We start from the raw sequence: 21,216 nt of genomic DNA on the forward strand, positions 1-21,216 counted from the left end.
TCAATGGCTTTGACAAAGTTTTTCATAAATCCTAACTTGATATGAAGTGGCGGTAGTAATATCTTATTAGGATCTACCAAAGGAGCGTATTTGACGTTGCATTCTCCAGGTACGTAATTCACTCTAGGTTCCCATTCCTTCACTTCATAATGTTTGTCATCAGCTCGGCTATCCCATAAACATAAAAAACATTGGTACTTCGTGTAACCGCACTGCAGTCCTAATAAAATACCAAGTACCTTGAGATCACAACATATTTGCCAACAATGGTCCTTGTAATTTATAAGATTTAGCAAAGTTGACATGGTGCCATAGGATTCCTTAATCTTCACTGAGTGCGCAAGTGGTATAGAAGGTTTTTTATTTCCATTATGTAAAAGGACAGCTTTAAGGCTGACCTTCGACGCGTCGATAAATAACCTCCATTCTTCTGGAACGTAAGGAATTCCTAGCTCCGCCATCAACCCATTTATATCCGTACATACGCACACATTATCTTGCATTGAGAAATAGCTTGCAAATTGAACATGCCTTTTCCTGTACACTGATATGTTCGTTTCTGCATCCAATAAGTTCCACTGCTGGAGCCTTGATCCCAGAAGTTCCGCCTCTTGTTTTGTCAGGTGCAAATCACGGACTAGGTCATTAAGTTCACATTGCCGGATGAAATATGGCTCGCGAACACAGTCAGGGATGAACGTTGGATCCTTGGATGTACATGTTGATGTCGATGGTTCATCAAGGTCATGATCATCATCAGAGTCTTTTGGCCATATCTCTTCCCAGTTGGTAGGGGGCTCGGGAAGTGGAAGTTCATCCCCGTGCGGAATAGGTCTAATTGCGGATTTAACGTTGGGATAACTTATTGTGTATTTGCTTTTTTTAGAATGTCCCTTAACTACTGTGAGACAAAAATAACAATCATCCAGATGGTTGGTGGGTTCTCTCCACACCATTGGTACAGCAAATTTCATGAACCTCCGTTTCCCTTTGGCCCATGCAAGTAAAGTGACGTAGCACGACGCACAAATTATGTTGGGTGCCCAAGTTTTGTCCTGATCTCCCACATGACATCCGAAATATATATAATATGCTAGTTTCACCGATGGCGTAATGGATCTACACTGTCCTTTAACTACAAACTTGCCACACACATAACAAAAACTATTTGGTGAGTTAACACACGAACGCCGTCCTCTTGACGCCATTGTACTGATCACAAACTAACCTTCTGGTCTTAGTTGGGTATAATGCAGTTAAGATCAAACATGAAAGCACTCTTAGCAGCAAAGACAACTTTGAAAGTGAAGTAGTGTTAAACCACACGTCAATATAAAAATGTACAAAACTCCCTCACCAGGTGTCAAGAACACAAGAAAGAAAGAAATGCGCGGGGGGAGGGGGAAAACGATACCGTAGTGGAAAATTCAGACTACATTAGTTCATTGTTGTCAACAATGAGTCTGTATTCCATTCTTTCTTTCTTTTGCATTCTGTTACATTTGATAACAAATATTGATAACCATTTCATGAACAAAACGAAAAAAACTTGGAGAATGGTATATATATGTATTAAGATATACATATACTGTACGTTTAAAAAATATACGTTGGAAGTATTTACAGAGAGCAATACAAGTGTGTTGTTGACTATTGTAAATATTCATTTTTATGCCTGTGTTTGTAGTAATAAAGCAAATCGTTTTTACCCCAACTCAGGAGATCTGAAAGCATTACTATAAGGTGCAATAAACAGTGCACACAGTATACATACAAATATATTTATATCTCTAGAAAGAACAAAGCGATTTTTACGAAACTTTTAGGGTTTATTAAATATAAATCAGGGTATACTTAGGTATAATTTCTATGTTACTATATGTAAGGGGACAGGAGCTAGGGGAATAAAATATCTGAAAAAGGGAAATTTTTTAGGAAATTTCCCGAAAATCCCTCTGTTAGGGAAAACTGTACGTGATGGAGAGAAACCGAGTGCATATTCGAATTCAGCGCAAAAAGTTCCTTTAAGATCAGGTGATTTTTCTCATGTAACAAACAAAAAGTTTAAATTTGTTAACTAGTGTTATCAGTTGTTCTCAAATACCCCGTGACGCTGATGTCTTAACTTTGGGCGACAAGGTAAACTGTTCGCGTTGTTAGCGTCGTTTTAGCATTCACCTTAAGTAAAGGACAAACTTAAATTACTTTTGAGAATTGTTCCATCCGGTACTCTCGTCCCACGTACCTTCAACATCGCTCTTTATTTCCTCATATTTCGGTAACCATGAGGCATAACAAATTGTGGTAATTATGTATAAATCATAAATGTGAACATAGACGGCAGCAGATTTGAGTCTACTTATTTCGCGAAAGAATACAGAACTGGTGCAGATATTTTAATATAAACTTAAAGTTTAACTTACAGTATAAACTCTATCTGAATGCTGTGTTTAAAGTATAAATATTTTTCTGCGTTGTTATATAAACAGGTAGACATTTCAAGTACTCGCGGCTAATATAGCAAGATATTGGATTTTCCCGCTTTGCTTATTACAATATAACCTTTTTGATTATGTTGATGTTTTATAGAGTCAGATCGGAGTCGTGGATGTTTTCATGGCTGTGCATTTGTTCAGTAGTAGGAAATGTGAGGGGAAATTTATGTCACAAATATTTTTGATATGCTCAAAGATTGTAGCATGGATTTAGTCAGACGATCGATATATACGGTTTTCTTACTGTTTCATGTTTTATCTAAATTCACATCCCGCAAGCTTGCAATGGCTTTTTTGGAGTGATTCTCGCTTGCAATAAGCTTAATTTGGCTTGCAATTGATGAGTTGCGCTTAGACTTCACTTGCGTTTGAGATAATTTGACTTGTGTTTCCCTTGTGAATACAAGCTTGTCACAAGCCTTTGCCTCCCGATGTAACTAACTAGCTTGTCACAAGCTTGCAGCAAGCAAATTGACTTGCCTTGTAGAGATTGCGGCAAGTCACTTGACCTGCAAAAGCAGGTTTGCCGCAACCTTACAACAACTTTAAATTGCTGTTTGGGAAAAATCCTAACTTGCAATTACCAAAAAAATTGAAAAATAAATTTTGTACTATCAAATAGTTTCTCAAATTCTTACTAGTTGCTCCCACACCGCAAGGGCGCTATCCTTGAGGTGTCAACTAATTTCAAACACTATCTATTAGAAATAAAGGAAGTGAGAATTCATGGATATTGTGATTCTGGAAGCCTAATACGGAATGATGGGACTCAACTGCAACAAATCTACTATGTTGTTCACTCGTATCCATTTCGTCACCTCTGCCAACAGTGATGAACCCAGCTTAGTCAGGTGACGTAGGAAAAAATAAAATCACAAAGTACTACTGCAAGTGTAAGTCTGAATGTGTATATTTAAACTCCACCAATTAGCGAAACAGCTATTCTGTTCTATAATTGCTTGGAAACTATCCGGAATTATTTTCTACATAACACTACTCACATGGACGGACAAGATAAGCAATTAGTATGAACGGTTACAATCAGATGTCAAGCCAAGAAGTGAATGCATAATCAGTCATTTCACACCACACTTCGGCACACGGAATTCTGACGTAATGATCAATGCTCGGAACATTCATCATTATATATGTATATATATATATATATATATATATATATATATATATATATATATACATATATATATATAAACAATCAGTAACATGTGGCAGAGAATACACTTGGGCTCATAAATAGGTGTCCTATTATTTCATCACACACTATATATGTATAATCACTATTCTTATTCATTTATATTTATTCACATCTATAACAAACTCCTTTATAGACAATCTATTCTATAATTATGCCCAAGACTGTTCAAAACAGTCTCATTCCATATATATTAAAAGCAACAAGCCACTACATAAACTATCGTACACTGATCAATACGTGAGAATCCGCATGAACTAACACTCAATTCTCCCTACAGAAATCTCAACATATTTGCACTTCACGCCTTCATATTATCTATATATGCAATGACAATTAAATATTCTTGACGGTACTCTTAACGAAATGTATTTATATTTTGAAATCAATAACGATGAGATTGGTCACAGAGCGAAACGAGGAGGAGAGTTTGAAATTGCAATCTAGCGAAAGAATAACGTAATGTATAAAAACTTATGTTTAAGAACTAACGTAAAGTTATTTTTTACTAATCATATAATTACTAGCCTACATAACGTATTATTCTTTTCAGAGCAGTCAGATGACAATACAGTTCATTTATTTATCTATTTATATATGCCAGAATTGCGATACATTTCTCAATAAGAACTAAAAGGAGATGATTTTCAAGCTCACTGGGTTCTTAAAACTCGCGGGAGCAAAACAGTAACGATGAGTAGTTATTTACCGAATGTGAGATGGCGTTGTAGTCTGGAAATAATCTTTGTACTACTAAATGCGCTTTTTACTGTGGTGAAAGCTAATTATTTGCTATATACCATGAGATAACGGTACAGAATTACTATAAATTTGTATTATGGACTAACTTACTTATTTCAACGGACCAAAAGAGATCAATAATTAGAAATTAACAATACATTGTTCACAAACAGATTAATAATATTTTCACACAAAAATCACTCCTACTAATTACATACTAAATTAAACATATACATGCTACATAACACATAAACTAAAAACTACACATACTAATACATATCATCACTGGGGTGTTGCAAAATAAGTGTTACAACTCTTGCGAGATGACTCCTGCCACTGAGACAAGAAAAAATTTCTCTTGAGCTTTCGGCTATCGGACATAGTTTCCGATCTACAAGGTGCCGAAAGCGTGCGAAAATTACTTCGGAAACTATCAAACAGAAAGAGTGTGGGTAAAAAATTCACTGAAGAAGTCATACCTGCTGCATTGAATTTTGCATTTTTCACAATCCTACCATGCACGCACAAGGTATTCCCCAACGGAGCGTAGGAAGTCCCTGATAATCTGTCAAGTGAAAATTGGTCTAATTGAATATGAATTGATAGGGTTTCTACCAGATAACAATAATTTGTTTGTATTAAGTCGATATCTGGAACAAATACAACATGGCGGACACCTTCACGGGCGGTTGTGTCTAGTTGCATAACAGCCAGGTAGGGATGCTGGTCAACAGTGACCAGTGTTGAATTCAGACATTTTCACCCGGGGGGGAATGTCAACTCCTCGGGGGGGAGGGTTGTTTTTCTGTATTTTTGCAAGAAAGCAGCATATTTAACAATTCCATTCACATACACGTCTTACCTAATATTGAGACTAATTGCTGATAAATATTCAATGTGAGATTATAAATATATATATATATATATATATATATATATATATATATATATATATATATATATATATATATATATATATATATATATAAACAATCGTTTGATTTCATCTAAAACATTAAATAAAGACTGGCAAAAATATCTTACACTAAACTTTAACTGCTATTTACAGTAGCTATTTTTGTTATTTCCTATATTCAGTAGTTACTGTTTGTTACTGCATTTCTGGGCATTTTTCGTTAAGTGTTTCCACACATGTGAATCACCCTGTTACCGACACTCCAAAAGTCTTTCTTCAGCATTTGAGTACAAATTCGCTACACTTAATGTTCAGAACGTCACTGTTGACCAGCATCCCTACCTGGCTGTTATGCAACCACACACAACGGACGTGAAGTTGTCCGCCATTTTGTATTTTTTTCAGATATCGACTTAATACAAACGAATTATTGTTACCTGGTAGAAACCCTATCAATTCATATCCATTTAGACCAATTTTCATTTGGCAGATTATCCGGGACTCCATACGTTCCTTTGGGAAATCCCTTGCGCGTACATGGTAGGATTGCGAAACATGCAAAATTCAATATAGCAGGTATGACTTTTTCAGTGAATTTTTTACCCGCCTTCTTTCCGTTGGATAGTTTCCGAACTATTGGCATCTGAAAGTAATTTTTCCACGCTTTCGGCACCTTGTAGATCGGAAACTATGTCTGATACCCGAAAGTTCAAGAGGATTTTTTTTTTTTTTGTCTCAGTAAAGGATTCACCTCGCAAGAGTTGTAACATTATTTTGCAACACCCGATAAAACCCGAACAAATAACTGATTGAATTGGCTCTGAGGACTGAGTAAGGAGGAAAGGGGTCAGTGCTAAGTGACCTTTCTACTAAACGAATCCATTTTTCTATTATAGGATTACTCTTAATGCCCCAGGACTGACATATTGAAACTATTAAGAAAAATATTCATTTTCCGAAGGGAAAGAACCTTTATGAAATTATTTAACACATGATGCGTTGGGCACTGTAGTCAATTTACTGGTAACTGTGAGTTCCTGTTAGAAATTGAATGACATACCGAAAAATAACTTAACTACCAAATAACCTGCATACACCGCCATGTAAGAAAAAATAACATAAGCTACACACAAAAACTATATGCGGACAGGTTACCCCCCCCCCTCATTAGATTTGGAAGGGTAGAAAGGGATATAGTAAATGGTTTCTAATCACTAAATCTTAATCTGGAGCACTCATAACCCCAGAAATCGAATGCACTATTATTTCACTCCTGTCCACAGCCACTTGTAGTTGTAATGGTGGCGTCTAGTGAACGGAATTCTATATTTTCGCTTTTCTGGATAATTCAGTAGCAGATTCTTAAAGTGTGGGGACTCCACAAGCTTCCGACATGGTTAGATGGCTATTTAACTTATTATTAACTGAATATTCAATCCTTTCTCTGTCAAATATCTGATTTTTGGTGGAGCGGTGATGCGTGCTCTTATCTCTACGATGGTCACGTCACAAAGAACGAGCGGAAGGCGCACTAGAATACTAAGGCGGAAATATAGTTCGCAATCAGGGCAAAGAATGTTCAAAGCGGAAAATACAAAACGAGTAATAAATGGTAAAAACTGGATGAAACAGGATTTTTAGCAGGATATGGACATCTCCGATTGATGAAGGGGGTCTACATTACTCTACCACATATCAGATTGGTTGACAATTTCAGAAAATTGTGTCCAATCAGTGACCTATGATTTACATTGCGATAAAATGTATAATTTCAATAAACATCCATTTGAAATGCCCATATACACGAATTTACAATGAACAAAATATATAAATAAAGATAGCATTCCCCGAAACAATATTTTTCTTAGGTTATTCTGAAGATCCTGAGTTAATTTTATTCGGACAAGAAATAAAAATATTTAACACGTAAATCGAATGTTATGTGGTAATATTTTATAATACACAGTAAGTTCAAAACCTATTGGTCCCCAAAAAATGTAATGGCACATTGCCTGTAATGTGCCCCAACTGTAATGGCACATTACAGTTTTTAAGTCTAAATCTCTCGCTGTGTCATGATGATGTTTACGGTAAGTTTCGTGTCACCAGTCCCTTCACGTCACAGAAGTGAGATAATTAGCAGGAATGAGCTCTATACAGAAATGAAACACTGACATGACAAGTACATAATAAAACATATATTCAATAACACGGAAGATAAATAAGAAAATATGAAGAAAGGGAATGTACAAATTCCACTACTATAATGATTTCGTTTGTAAAATTCTCTTCTTTCTTGATTGCATTCTCTTAAGCATACTAAATATTTTCACATTATGAAATGAAGAAAATCGACTTTACTCTAGTTTTCCACACTTTACTCGGAACTCTTCTCAGTTTCTGAACGGTCGCATACTTTTTAAATTTAGAAATCCTAAATTAAGAAAATACACTGACCTTACGAAAGCTTTCGGACTCTCCAGGAGCTCAAGCAGATGCAGCGCGAAGTGGAATTCCCATAAAGCTCATGTCTTTGTGAAAATCCCATTCTGGGCACAGACTTGCTCTTGAGCTTGGAGCTATATTTTCTGTAGGCCACGCATTTAGTAGGACACATGTTTTTGCATATTGAAAGGCATATTTGGCTCTGACATTGACGATTGTCTTGTGTCTAAATTCGACCACTTATCTTTGTAGTTCTAGTGTCCTAGCTTAATTCGTTTGGCGCGCCGCTTTTGTTTTTCTTCTCTATCTATCTCTCTATTCTCTTCTCCAAGAATTTTTTTATTTCTCAACCTCCTCCCCCAAGTTTTTAAGTTAACAAATTTCATATATTTGAAATACCTTACTCGAAATTAAATATTCAATTGAGATTTTGGGAAACTCAATTCATGGAAGAATTCCTTTTTATCAGATATCGAGGCACTGTTTCCATCATAATTTGACCCGCTGCAATAGCGGGCGATAATCCGGTATACAATTCAACTTTGCTTTCGTCTCTCTTATCATTTTTCGGTTGAAGTTCACCATTATACTATTCGCTGTCTCGACTTTTGTTTCTATTAAGTGCAAGAGAGATTAATTTTCGTGTTCATGTTTAGGTCCATAACTGTGGTTAATTTTTTTAAGGTTTCATTATCGGGATGGTAAATTGTAAAAAATATATAATTTCTGTGTTGTAATTTAGTTTACGTACCTGCCCTGCACTTCAAGTGTCCACTAGTTCGAAATCATCATGGATATAAAAGTTTATAATAGTGCGGTTATTTATTAGTTGTATAGTCGAATTTATCTTATTGTATGAAATGTTGAAACCTGAGAATTTCATTGAGCTAGGTAATTGATTCGAAAGATTAAATGTTAATTGAATATATGTATGTTTAATTGTAAATACATGATGATTATGAATGTGAAATTGAAATAAAACGTATAATGGTGAATTACTTAGATAAATGTGTGTAAAGTTTCTTGATACCTACACCGAAGAGTTCTTTATTGTCATAGTTTCGGTAAAATTCGACGAATATAAAATGTAAATTTGGAGTATACCGCCCCTTGTTTAAATATTATCCTTAATCCTTGTAATGTAGTTAGCTTGTATATGTATATTAACATCTATTTGTGTACTAATTGCATGTGACATATAACTAAGGCAGGTTGTCATAACTCTAAACTACCATTAAACTCATCCTCACGGTCATAAACCTAAAATCTCCCATACAATTGTTTTCCACGTCATTTGTCATTTACAACCTTAGATCCAGAACAGTGCTTTTCCGAATTTGTGGTCGTGGTCTTGATATGAAAGTGATTACCACCGAAACTCCTCGAATTCAGGAAATTTGTGTTTTCAGATAGTATTAATAGTGTAACAACCAATGTGTGAATCTAATACAATAAAATATGATAATGATCTAAAATTGAGTGGATGGACTAAGTAATGAAAGGAATAACTAAATGAGTGATACAGTTACAGTAAAATTAAGAGCAAAATTTGTTTTTTTAAAACATGAATGGAAAGATAAAATAACGCGTACACGCTTAATTCTAGAGGATAAATATGTGTAATTCACGATTACATAAATATTATTGTATATGTGTACATAAATAAAGTGAAATTGCATGCATGGACACCAAAGGGTGCGTTATGGACGCGAAATACAAAATAATATCTGAAACGACGAGAAAAGTTTCGTTTAATCATCATGCTAAGATTTTTCTCTTTCCTCATATGAAATACCTAATGACGTAACTAAATTTTCAGCTCTCCGTTTTAAGTTATATTTTTTTCTTCTTTGTCCTTTCTTTTCTTGAAAGTCATGTAGTTTAAGATTCCATATCTAAAGATATATATAAATGTATACTCATGTGATGTGATTACCAGTTTCTATGTGTTTATTTTAATATTTGTAATAAATGATGACAAAATGTAGTTAGCTTAGAGTTTTCTTTAAAGCTGTTCGACCTTTATCAATGCATTGTCCTGTACGTATGCAAATCTCAATTTAATATAATTGTACCTAATATATATGTGTATACTATATTATATGTGTATTGGTTCAGGCTAAGGTCATAAATGATAACTAACTCTAAATAATTCCAAATCAACTCCGAAAAGAAAGCAGAAACAACAGAATAAGCTTGGATAACGACAGTCTTCCCAAGAGTTTCGAAAACTCCTTTTTGTTGAAAATATTGTGCCACTTTGGATTGTTTTTTTCCTGCCTAACTCAAACGTGTGCTCGATTTCCACTATGGAAATTCAATTACTGCATAAAGTTATTGAACATTTGAAAATAAGAAACATACGATTAAATTAATACTTCTCATCATCCGGGCTGAGTCAGGGTAACTCCCGCTTGTGTAGTTACCTAGATCCAGATCAGAGCAGTATGAGGGAATATGTGTCCCATCAAGAAAAAATCGTAATCGATCCTCGAACAATAAAGTTCGATTATTAATCACTTTTTAAATATTTAATTAAACCTTTTCACTATATTTTCATAATTATCCAGTATTTTGCCATCTCTCGTATTCTCTTCATTTCTTCTTCCTCTTTTTCCTCTATCTTTTTCCTTGACTTCCATATATCTCTATTTCACTCTTTCTTACTTTTAAGTAAAACTGAAGAGCGATCGTGACTGATAGTTGTTGCTAGAGACACGGTCAATAAATTTATCTGATACTTCTTTTCGGAAGTCCGATACTAATTAACCAAAAACATACGTATAAAGCAAAAGTCCGAAATTCATTTTCATTTATTTACTAAATTATCAGTTTGAAGATTACATTAGCGACTCTAAATCACGTCGTCTGTTTGAGAGTCTTCAAAACCAAAGAGAATTACGAAGCAGGAAGCGAGTCGAGTAATCAGTCGCAAAGAAGGTCGTGAAGTGACTCGAATATACACATTCTATCTGTCAGAATAGTCCTTGGCACGGGAGTCGAGTGTACAGCTGTTGATCGAATCATAAAATATCCAGCGCAATAGGGACTCAATTACCAACGTTCGAGATCCACACGCGAGTCTGTGATACAGCCCCTTATAGGCTAAAAGAACAGTCTATAGGAGTTGTGCACTCAAACTACAGAACAAGATAACTTCCCGGACTAACTTAAAGAAGAATGTCAAATAGCCAAAGATGCAGGATGGATTGTCACCAAATAAAATAAAACTCTGTATACGTACTAACTTAGAATCCTCTTAACTCAATTTTCTCTACATATTCCAGAATTTTTCGTTTCCATTTTATTTTCATCTATTCATCTTCAATTGAATGTTTTGCATGATTTTGTATTCGTTTCCAAAGAACCACCTACCATTCTGAAAAACATACCAAATTTGTTTCTTGAACGCGCAAGTACTTTAAAACACAATTTCCGAAATAATACCATTAACAGTTGCTACATATGTCTCAAAGTTGAACATATTACGCACAGCGCTAAATCGACGTCGCCGATGTTCATGTCTAAAGATGATTTATTTTGTTCATTAACAAGAGTATTTTATTCAACTTTATATATTAGTTATTATAATGGCGAATAATAACTAAAGTAATTAAGACTCGTATAATTGCAAGATAGAATTTGTTTTCTACTATTGAATGCTTATTCATTTATTGTGGTCATAGACTGCAATAGTAGTGGCAATTAGTTGCGGCTTCATTTTGATGTGATGGCTGATATTGCAAATGCTTTATCAGTGAGAAATACACGGATTGGATTCTTATTTATGGCGAAATGCTTCTGAAGCTCGAAAGTTATATCAGAAACTATTCCAAATGCGACGATTACTCTCAATATATGTACATTTAAATGTATAAAAATAAGAATTAGAACACGCCTCTCATACAATTTGCAAGCAAGACTAGAATCAGTATGTGACAGCGATAATAATAAAGGAATAGTAATTCGTCATTTTCAAGAACGTGCGACACGGAGGTATGTGATGGTAGTTTTTCGGCACGTTTGACTCAATTCTTGATTTTAAATGCTTCGTAGTGACTTGTGAATTGTCATTTAAAATGTAGTATTACATTATATTAAACAACACCTCGCGTATTCAAATGGCGCATTGACCTCACCATGGATAGTTTCCGTACCGTTGTGTGAATAATGCGAAAACTGCTAGATGGGCTCACATAAACAAAAGCAGAAAATCCTTATCGTTTTAGATGTTAATTTTCATTGTCATTTCTTCTCCCTCTCCCCTCTCTCTCTTTCTCTCTCTCCCTCCATATCTGTGTATCACTCTGGGTTTAAAGCTGAATGAACTCAACCTTGTAGGAGCTTTCGAGAATACATCATTATTATCGAAGATCCACCCAAGCGCTGTTCGTGTAAATTGCGCATGTCCTATTCTGAAGATGTTGTCTGCACAACTTAATCCCTATTCTCATTAGGCACCATCCCGAGAGACTGAAAACGGGCTTTGGGATTGCAGAGGTTGATTGACCTGGAAATCAATATAAGCAAAGATAGTGTCAAATGAAATTAAGAATTTACACGTCCAGAAGATCCCTACCGTCGAACTTGAGCAACTAATCGTTTCCAACTGGAACTATAAGGAAATGAGTATGTACTTGGGAAACCAAAATTGATCAAACATTTTAAAACGTTATCTAGTGTTTCTATTTAGAAATATTTGGTCTCTTTCTACTGAGAGGAACACGAAAAGGAGACATAGAAAGTTGCTGGAGAGTAGAGTGTTGCCGGATTGGTTGTGCCATATCAGTGTACAGAGGACCACAGAAATTCTTGAGGTACCAAATCCGTTAGTTAGGCAACCCAACTACGCCCGCTCCAAGATTAATTAAGCATAGTAGAGTAGCTAGAACAGCAGCATGAAGTTGCCACCACTGGTGGAAAGAACAAATCGTTAATATTGTTTTTGTGCATGAGTGAGGCGAAACGCTAGCTGAAGAAATGACAAAAGAGAGTCTTTGAAAACTTGTACTCACAGTACACAGCAAAGTATCAGAAAAAAATATCAGGACTTCAGGGAAGCTGATGAGGAGATAATATTCGGAGAACTCAAATGACGGAGTATAAAAACAAGTTATCTTATTTCAAATGACTATACCTATATCCGTATCAAATAAAATACGGATAGATGATGCAGTATATGTATGAGTTTATTTTTTAATAATAAAAACAAAGCCTTGCGCTAAATTTGATAAACTATTAACAGTAGTTCTACCTGCGAAACAATTAAAGTAAGGATTGATCATTCAGGGGAAGAACCCAATCCCTAATGAAAATTTTGCGGGTCTAACAGATCCTGATCTCCCAGGTTCCGGCGCCACTGATTGATAAGTAATGTTACTTCAAAAGAAGAACTTGTCTGATTTCATTATTAGTTAAAAGACTTTCGAGAATGCTAAATATTGTTATGCTGTTATTCGTTTTAAATAGTGAAAATGCAAAATTCGATAGCACATAAACGAGTGGGAGAACTTACCCGTATTAAGCGTATTTATCCTTAGGTTGCAATTATAACTGAGGGTTCGTGATTTGTTTACAATCTGTGCAAATTTACACATTGAGACACGAGGAGAAAAGAGGAAAATATAGTGTCAATAAACAACAACTTGAAAATCCGCAGAATTAACGGTTAATATCAAATATAGAACCATTAACAGAATTACTCTGTAACTCCTTTTCTCCATTCATTTTCCTTACTTTATTTTCAGGATTTCATCATCACTGAATTTCTCCACTGGAGATTATCTTTCATTTAGCAGCATCCAACAGGAGCTCAGCCTTGTAAATGAAACATTTTAAAAAGTGTAAACGGCGGGAATCCAACCCGGGTCGCGAGAGTATAAAACTACAACTATAACCACTCATCGAAAGCGTTACTTCTTCCGGCTCACTTAATAAAGAGTCTTTTCTGTTCGCTCAAAACAGTAGCTTGTTAGGAGTCAGATTGATTGGCAAAACACAGTAATATGTAATTGACCGGTAGGGCATTATCACTGTATTCACTAAATTATCAACATTACAGATGTTTTAAAAAAACAAAGTACAAAACTCCTTTATTTTGAATCAAATACGGAGCGTGTATTATACTGGTAAAGAAACTAAAGACAAATCAATTGATTCGTAGTAATCGTGGTAAGGTGGTTGAGGCGCTCGGCCAGTAATCGGAAGATAGTCGAATCGAATCGGATCCACGAACGACCACTAATATTTTTTTGCATATTAGAATTTTTTTTGGCGATTGATCGGTGATGACAGACGTTTTATTTTCTTCTGATATTTCAATTCTCGGATCTTTCAATACTTGAACTCTCAAATCTTCAGGAATAACAATAATAATAATAATAATAATAATAATAATCTAATAATAATTATTATTTTCTCATAGAAGATTAAACGTTAGGAGCTTATTATCGTTCAGGACATAATAGTACAGCCAGAAATGTAATTTTTGGAAAGAATATTTCGGTTTTCTTTAGTGTTGCTTACGAGAAGAGGAATTTTTCACGCCTCTGAAACAAAATAAACAAAACTGTGACGAGTTAACATTTTACATTCAAGACGAGAAAAGGCAAACTCAAATTATCGTCTTCCTTTGGAGATAGAAATCAAGACGAGACGAAGAGTATCGTAAACATTTCTCGTTTTATCTCGATTCTCGGAATAGGGTATGTCCATTGTTTAAGTAACAATCGCCTTGTAGACTGAATATTAAACGTTATTTTGTTACTTTGTATTTCGGAGTTCATTGAATTTATTATGGTCTGTGTAGGTATTTTTGTAGCAAAGCTTTTATAACTACTCCTGCATATCCTAAAAGTTAGTTTATTATATGCCTTACTGTTCAGTGATATTAGGTTATTTTATTACAGTTATTTCCCTCAAAACGTATAGTAGAATACTTTCTAAATGATACTTCAGCAGAGCGCCTTAGTTTAAAATTTTGGTAGTTGCAGAGTTGTGTCCTAGAGGTACAGACACTCTCCTGAAATTCCAACTTATCTGTAAGTTTAGAATTGTTTTAGGAGAATTTTAAAAATACCATTATTATTATTATTATTATTATTATTATTATTATTATTACTAATAATAATAATGAAAATTTAAGACATCAATATTACTTCTTATTGCAATGTACGTTAGCGTACTGAAGTTGATAGGAAAAGAAAAATAAAGTATAAGAGATAGTGATAGAGAAAGGAGAAGAGCGATTAGTGTCCGAAACGAAACGAGAGTTAAGAAAGAAGGTGTCAGCTTCTGAACAATATTAATATCCAAACTGCGGATGCCTAAACAGAAATTAAGTAGGAATTGTCTTCACCATGATACATAGTAACACGCTCTCTTTGGCTAGAAGACTTTCTATTATGTATGCGTTATATTGATATTTTAATAACATATACATACCAATATAAAACGAATCGTTTTATTTGAAACTTTTGGTTGAAGGGATATATGGAACACGTTGGAAATTGAGAACGAAAGTATTATTATTTCTAGCAGTAGGAGTAATAGTGAAAGGCGTACGGAATAATTGCTCGGAAACAAGATCGATTCAGACACATTTGTGACTCATACTAAACCCTAAGCATGACACTTAGGGTCGCATTCATGATTGTTTTTGCTTAACACGTTACGTTTTCCACTACAGTACGAATCAAGGTTGTAGACAGACATATGACGTCAGTTTGCTAGTATTTCCTAGGTGAAGAAAGCCGTCTCCACTCTAACTTGTAAGGCTGAAAGAAACTGAGCACTTTTCATTTTATTACATATCAGAAGTATGAATATTGTAGTTTATAAAAAAACGTACCGCAGCAAGAATCGAACCCTGGACCAATGGATGACGAAACAAATGCTCACGCCAATACGCTAAGACTCCTCTTTTAGGAAAGACTTAAAAAGCACTCGTTTATGGAACAAATTGCACACGTTAACGATAATGACGAAACACACTGACTTTCTTTCCTGATTCACTTAGTATCTCCGTAACTTGTCTTTATTATACTTAGTAATACTCGTTTTAAGCTATTTCGAGTAACTTTGAACTACAGGGACACAAACACAGATCAATCGAGGATATATGCAATTTCAATGGATCTCCCACCGGAACCTGACACGGGACCGCGAGCACTGAACCATCTGAGGCAGAGATGGCGTGGGTCAATGAAAACTTGACCCACCACGACCCACTAAGACCCGAAACCAACCGTGAACCACTCTGACCCACAACAGACCATGACCCACTGGGACCCACCACCCACCAGAACCCAGTTGGACTAATCATCCACAATGACCCACTCGGACTCACTACCTACCGTCCCGCTCCGACCAACCACCTACCAAAATAGATCGTTATCAACTCTGATACATGATACACAGCTTCTTCTCTATTCATTAAAGAGTTTATACTTGTAATAATAAAACCAGGTTGTGCACTTCTAGCTAATCAGAGTTTGAACTTTTACGGTCACTTGCTCAAACACCGCTCTGTTGCAATAACGGTACATCTGAATACGATACAGAATGGTTTTACGATATAAAATGGTAAAATATTTGTCATGGTCCAAATTATCATGGTATAATTATTTCTTTCCTGAATTATCGATACTTTTCAGTGGAAAAACGCATGAACTTTTAAAGTCTGAAATCAAGGTAAGTAGACCAGCGTACAGTCCAAACTTAAAATTTCCTTGTAATTAAGCGTACATTACAAATTTTATGTCTACTTTTCTCAGAACTTTATTGCTTGATTGCCCTGTGCCGTAATCGCTCCATGTAATAAATATAAGATTAAGCAATTGTTATAGTAGAAAGCGCATGGTTTGTGTTTCTCAATGTGTTTGTGAATTTGTTTCTCAATTAATATCGATCATTTTCGATTATTTTTACAAACCAACTGACTACCAATTTTGCAGATGTAGAAAGCGCTGCACCCTTCATAAAGAAGAGTTTTAAAAATGCTATGGGATCCTTTTTTCTTTTTCAATAAAGAGTTATTATACTGAATTTCAGTTAGGTAAGTTTAACGCTTGTGAGATACTCTTTTTTTCGCAAAAATTCGATACCCATTTCCTATTTAAGGTATTATTATAATGAAAGTGATATGATAACATTCCATTTTGGATTAAGGCCTGACCATTTACCAAAAGTCATTTCATTTGACTTTGCAATTTGGTCGTGATGATCAAGACACATAGTTACATCCATTTTTATATAATAATTTATATATTATATTGATTCAAAAATGTATTTGTTTTCAGTAGTTAGCTCCTCTAAAAACTTACAGGTTGTCTGTCTTGAAAGCCAAGTAGTAGTATAGGTCATATTGCTATTATTGTAATTACAAATATCAAGGTCCAAAAATGACTGAAGTTCTTTTTCCACTTACAAGGAGAAGCCACATTTGGTAAGTGAACATCGGGGACATTTTTTGCGAGTTGGTAGTGCACATTTTAAAAAAATAATATTGTAAACTGGGAGAGTGCAATGGCCAGAAATAACGGAGAAAAACCATCGTACGTTGCGCAAAGTTTGTCAAGTAAGGCCGTGGTAGAGTCAGTGGCATTTGTGACTCACATTCCAAAGGTCACGGGTCGATTACCGTTGGAGTCAACTTTTTTCTGTTTTTTGCTTCAACCGATAAAGTAGCAACCTGTAGCTACAAGTAAAATATTAATTCACCATACGTTTATAATGAATTAAAACAATATAAATATTCAAATCAGTTTTAAAATCTTGCAATGTTCCATCTTAACTAGCAATATATTTCTTAAATATATTGATATCACGAATTATATTGTAATTACAACTGTCGTTGTTTAAAAATATTCTGGACGATTCGTGTCTACATCTGTTGAGAGTGTGAAAATTACAAGGGGAATGAAAAGGAAATCATCTTTGGTAATACTGAATGTTACTATAAACAAAGATTTCCCCTTGTATTAACCGGCGAAAATCTGTCTCCAATACTGGGTAGGGGGCATGTAAGACTGTTCCCATATTTTTAAAGCGATGTTCAAAATATTTATGAAGTTGGAAAACAATACTGTGGAGGGTCAGTGAAGCAGAGTAGTCTTCAACATTGTGAGGCGGCCAGATTTGAGATTATTCTGGGGGGATATCAATTTCATCTGATTTTCCATTGTGTCAATTGGACACAATTCATCAAATTTCTCCCGAGAAAAAACACATTTCATAACGGATTATGAGGGTGACAATCCCTCAGTCGAAACATTGGAGGGGACATGTTCCCCTCAAATCCTCGTGCCATTTGTGCCAGTGCTTGTAATACACACACTGCCACCAGATGTAGACGCGAAGCATAAGAACATTTTTTAAACAACGATTGTGGTAACCATAATATAACTCGTGATATTAATATATTTACGAAATAGATTATATTTTGTTGCCAGTTACCATGAAATATAGAAAGATTTAACAAGTAATTTTAATAATTTTATTATTTTAATTCATTGTAAAGATATGGAGAATTATTATTTTAGTTGTAGCTACAAGTAGCTACTTTATTGGCTGAAGCAAGAAACAAAAAAGTTGACACCAGCGGGAATCGAATCCATAACCATTCGAACGTGAGTCACAAAAGCTTCTGACTCTTCCACGCTGTCACTTAATAAATCGGTGCAACGTGCTCTAAGAAGCTTTTTATATGCTATATTAGGCCATTGAGCTCTCATAGTTTGTAATATGATCACTTTAAATGTTTAAATGCAAAAAATTGTGCTGATGTTAATTTACTAAAGTCTGCTTCCTCCTCGTAAGTGAAAAAAGAACTTTAGGCAATAATAGCAATAAGACCTATACTACTACTTGGCTTTCAAGACACAGACTGTGAGTTTTTAGAGGAGCTAACTACTGGAAACAATATATTTTTGAATCACTATAATATATAAATTATTATATAAAAATCAATGTAACTAAGTGTGCCTGATCATCACGGCCAAATTGCAAAGTCAAATGAAATAACTTTTGGCATATAATTAGGCTTTAATCCAAAGAAAGATGTGTTAACTGTGCCCGTGTTCAACTCCCGGTAAGATATCCTTTGAAAATTGTATATGTTTTCGATATATTTGTGATCGTGTCCCTGCAGTTCAAAGTTACTGGAAATAGCTTAGAACGAGTTTTACTAAGTATAATAAAAACAAGTTACGGAGATACTTTCGGTGAACCCGATAGAAAAGTAGTCTGAAGCACTACATGTATATTTTTGCTTTTAAATTGAAATTTGAAGTCTCGCGACTGGAGTATTTTATCATGAGAGGTATTAGTGTATTTCATCGTTATTGTAAACGTCTCCAATTTGCTCCATAAGCGAGTGATTTTGATACTCACTTAACAGAGCAGTCTTAGCGTAGTAGTGTGAGCATTCGTTTAGTAATTCAGGGATCCCGGGTTCTATCCTCGCTGCAATAACTTGTTTTTATGATACCCAATATTCATACTTCTGATGAGTAATAAAAAGAAAAACCCTCAATTTCTTTCAATCTTACAAGTTAGAGTGGAAACGGCTTTTTCCACAGGGGTAATACTAACGAACTGACGTCACATGTATGTCTACAACCTTGATTCGTACTGTGGTGGAAAACGTAACGAGATTAGGAACAATTAATGAATAAGACCCCTAACGGTCATGCTTAGTGCCTAGTATATGTGTCTGAAACGATATTGTTTCCGAGAAATTATTCCGTACGTCTTTCACTATTACCCCTACTGCTAGAATAATAATATTTTTGTTCACCGTTTCCAACACGTTCCACATATCCCTTCAACCAAAATTTGTAAATAGGAACTGTTCTTTTTATATTTTATGTACATTTTGTTAAAATATCAATATAACGTATACATAATCCAAATTATTTTAGCCAAAGAAAGCGTGTAACTAAGTATAGTGGTGAATAAAATCGTACCTAATTTCTGTTTAGGCATCCGAAGCTTCGATATTAATATTGTTTAGAAGCTGACACGTTCTTTCTCAACTCTCGTTCGTTTCGGACACTAATAGCTCTTCTCCTTTCTCTATTACTATCTCTTATCCTTTCTTTTTCTTTTCCTATCAATTTCAGTACGCTTATTTACATTCTAATATGACGTAATATGGTGGGCCTAAATTTTCAGTAATAATAATAATAATAATAATAATAATAATAATAATAATAATAATAATAATAATAATAATAATAAGAACGGCCATATATTTTTAAAGGTGCCCAAATTAGCCAAAACGTACAGATAAGTAGGGGTTTCTGGAGGGTGTGTGTACCTCCAGGACACACCTCTAAAACTACCAAAATTTTAAACCGAAGCCTTCCACTAAAGTTTTATGTACAAAATATTCTATTCTAGGTTTTAAAGAAAATAACTGTAACAAAAATAACTTAATATCACTGAACAGTAAGGCATATAATAAACTAACTTTTAGGATATGCATAAATATTTATAAATTCTTTGCTACTAAAATACCTACACAGATCATAATAAATTCAATGACCTCGGAAATACAAAGTAACAAAATAACGTTTAAGTTTCAGTCTACAAAGCAATTGTTACTTAAAAAATATACATACACTATTTCATGAATTGAGATAAAACGATAAATGTTTACGATACTTTTCGTCTCGTCTTGATTTCCATTTCCAAAGCGAGACGATAATTTGAGTTAGCCTTGTCACATCTTAAATGTTAAATGTTTACACTCGTGTCAATTTTGTTTATTTTATTTCAGTAGCGAGATGAGAAATTCCTCTTCTCGTGAGCAACACTAAACAAAACCGAAATATTCTTGGCAGATAGTACATTTCTGGTTGTAATATTATGCCCTCAGAGATAATAAAATAGTAACTTTTAATCTTAAATGAGATAATAATACTTATTATTAGTTTATTATTATTATTCCTGAGGATTTTATATTTTAAGTATTGAATCATCTGAGTACTCAAATATGAGAAGAAAATAAAACGTCTGTCATCGCCGATCAATCGCCTAAAAAAATTCTATTGTTAAAAAAATGTTAGTGGTCATTCGTGGATCCGATTCGATTCGACTATCTTCCGAGTACTGGTCGAGCGCGTTAACCACTTTACCACGATTACTACGAATCAATTGATTTTTCTTTAGTTTGTTTATGAGTATAATACACGCGTCGTATTTGTTTTAAAATAAAGGAGTTCTGTATTTTGTTTTTAAAAATCTGTAATGTTGATAATTTAGTGAATACAGTGATATAATGCCCTCCGAGTCAATTACATATTCCTGTGTTTGCCAATCAATCTGACTATTAACAAGCTACTGTTTTGAGCGAACCGAAAAGACTCTTTATTAAGTGAGCCGGAAGAAGTAACGCTTTCGAT

This window comes from Thermobia domestica, chromosome 3 (genome assembly GCF_964235325.1).
Source record: "Thermobia domestica chromosome 3, izTheDome1.hap1.1, whole genome shotgun sequence".
Classification (NCBI taxonomy): Eukaryota; Metazoa; Arthropoda; class Insecta; order Zygentoma; family Lepismatidae; genus Thermobia; species Thermobia domestica.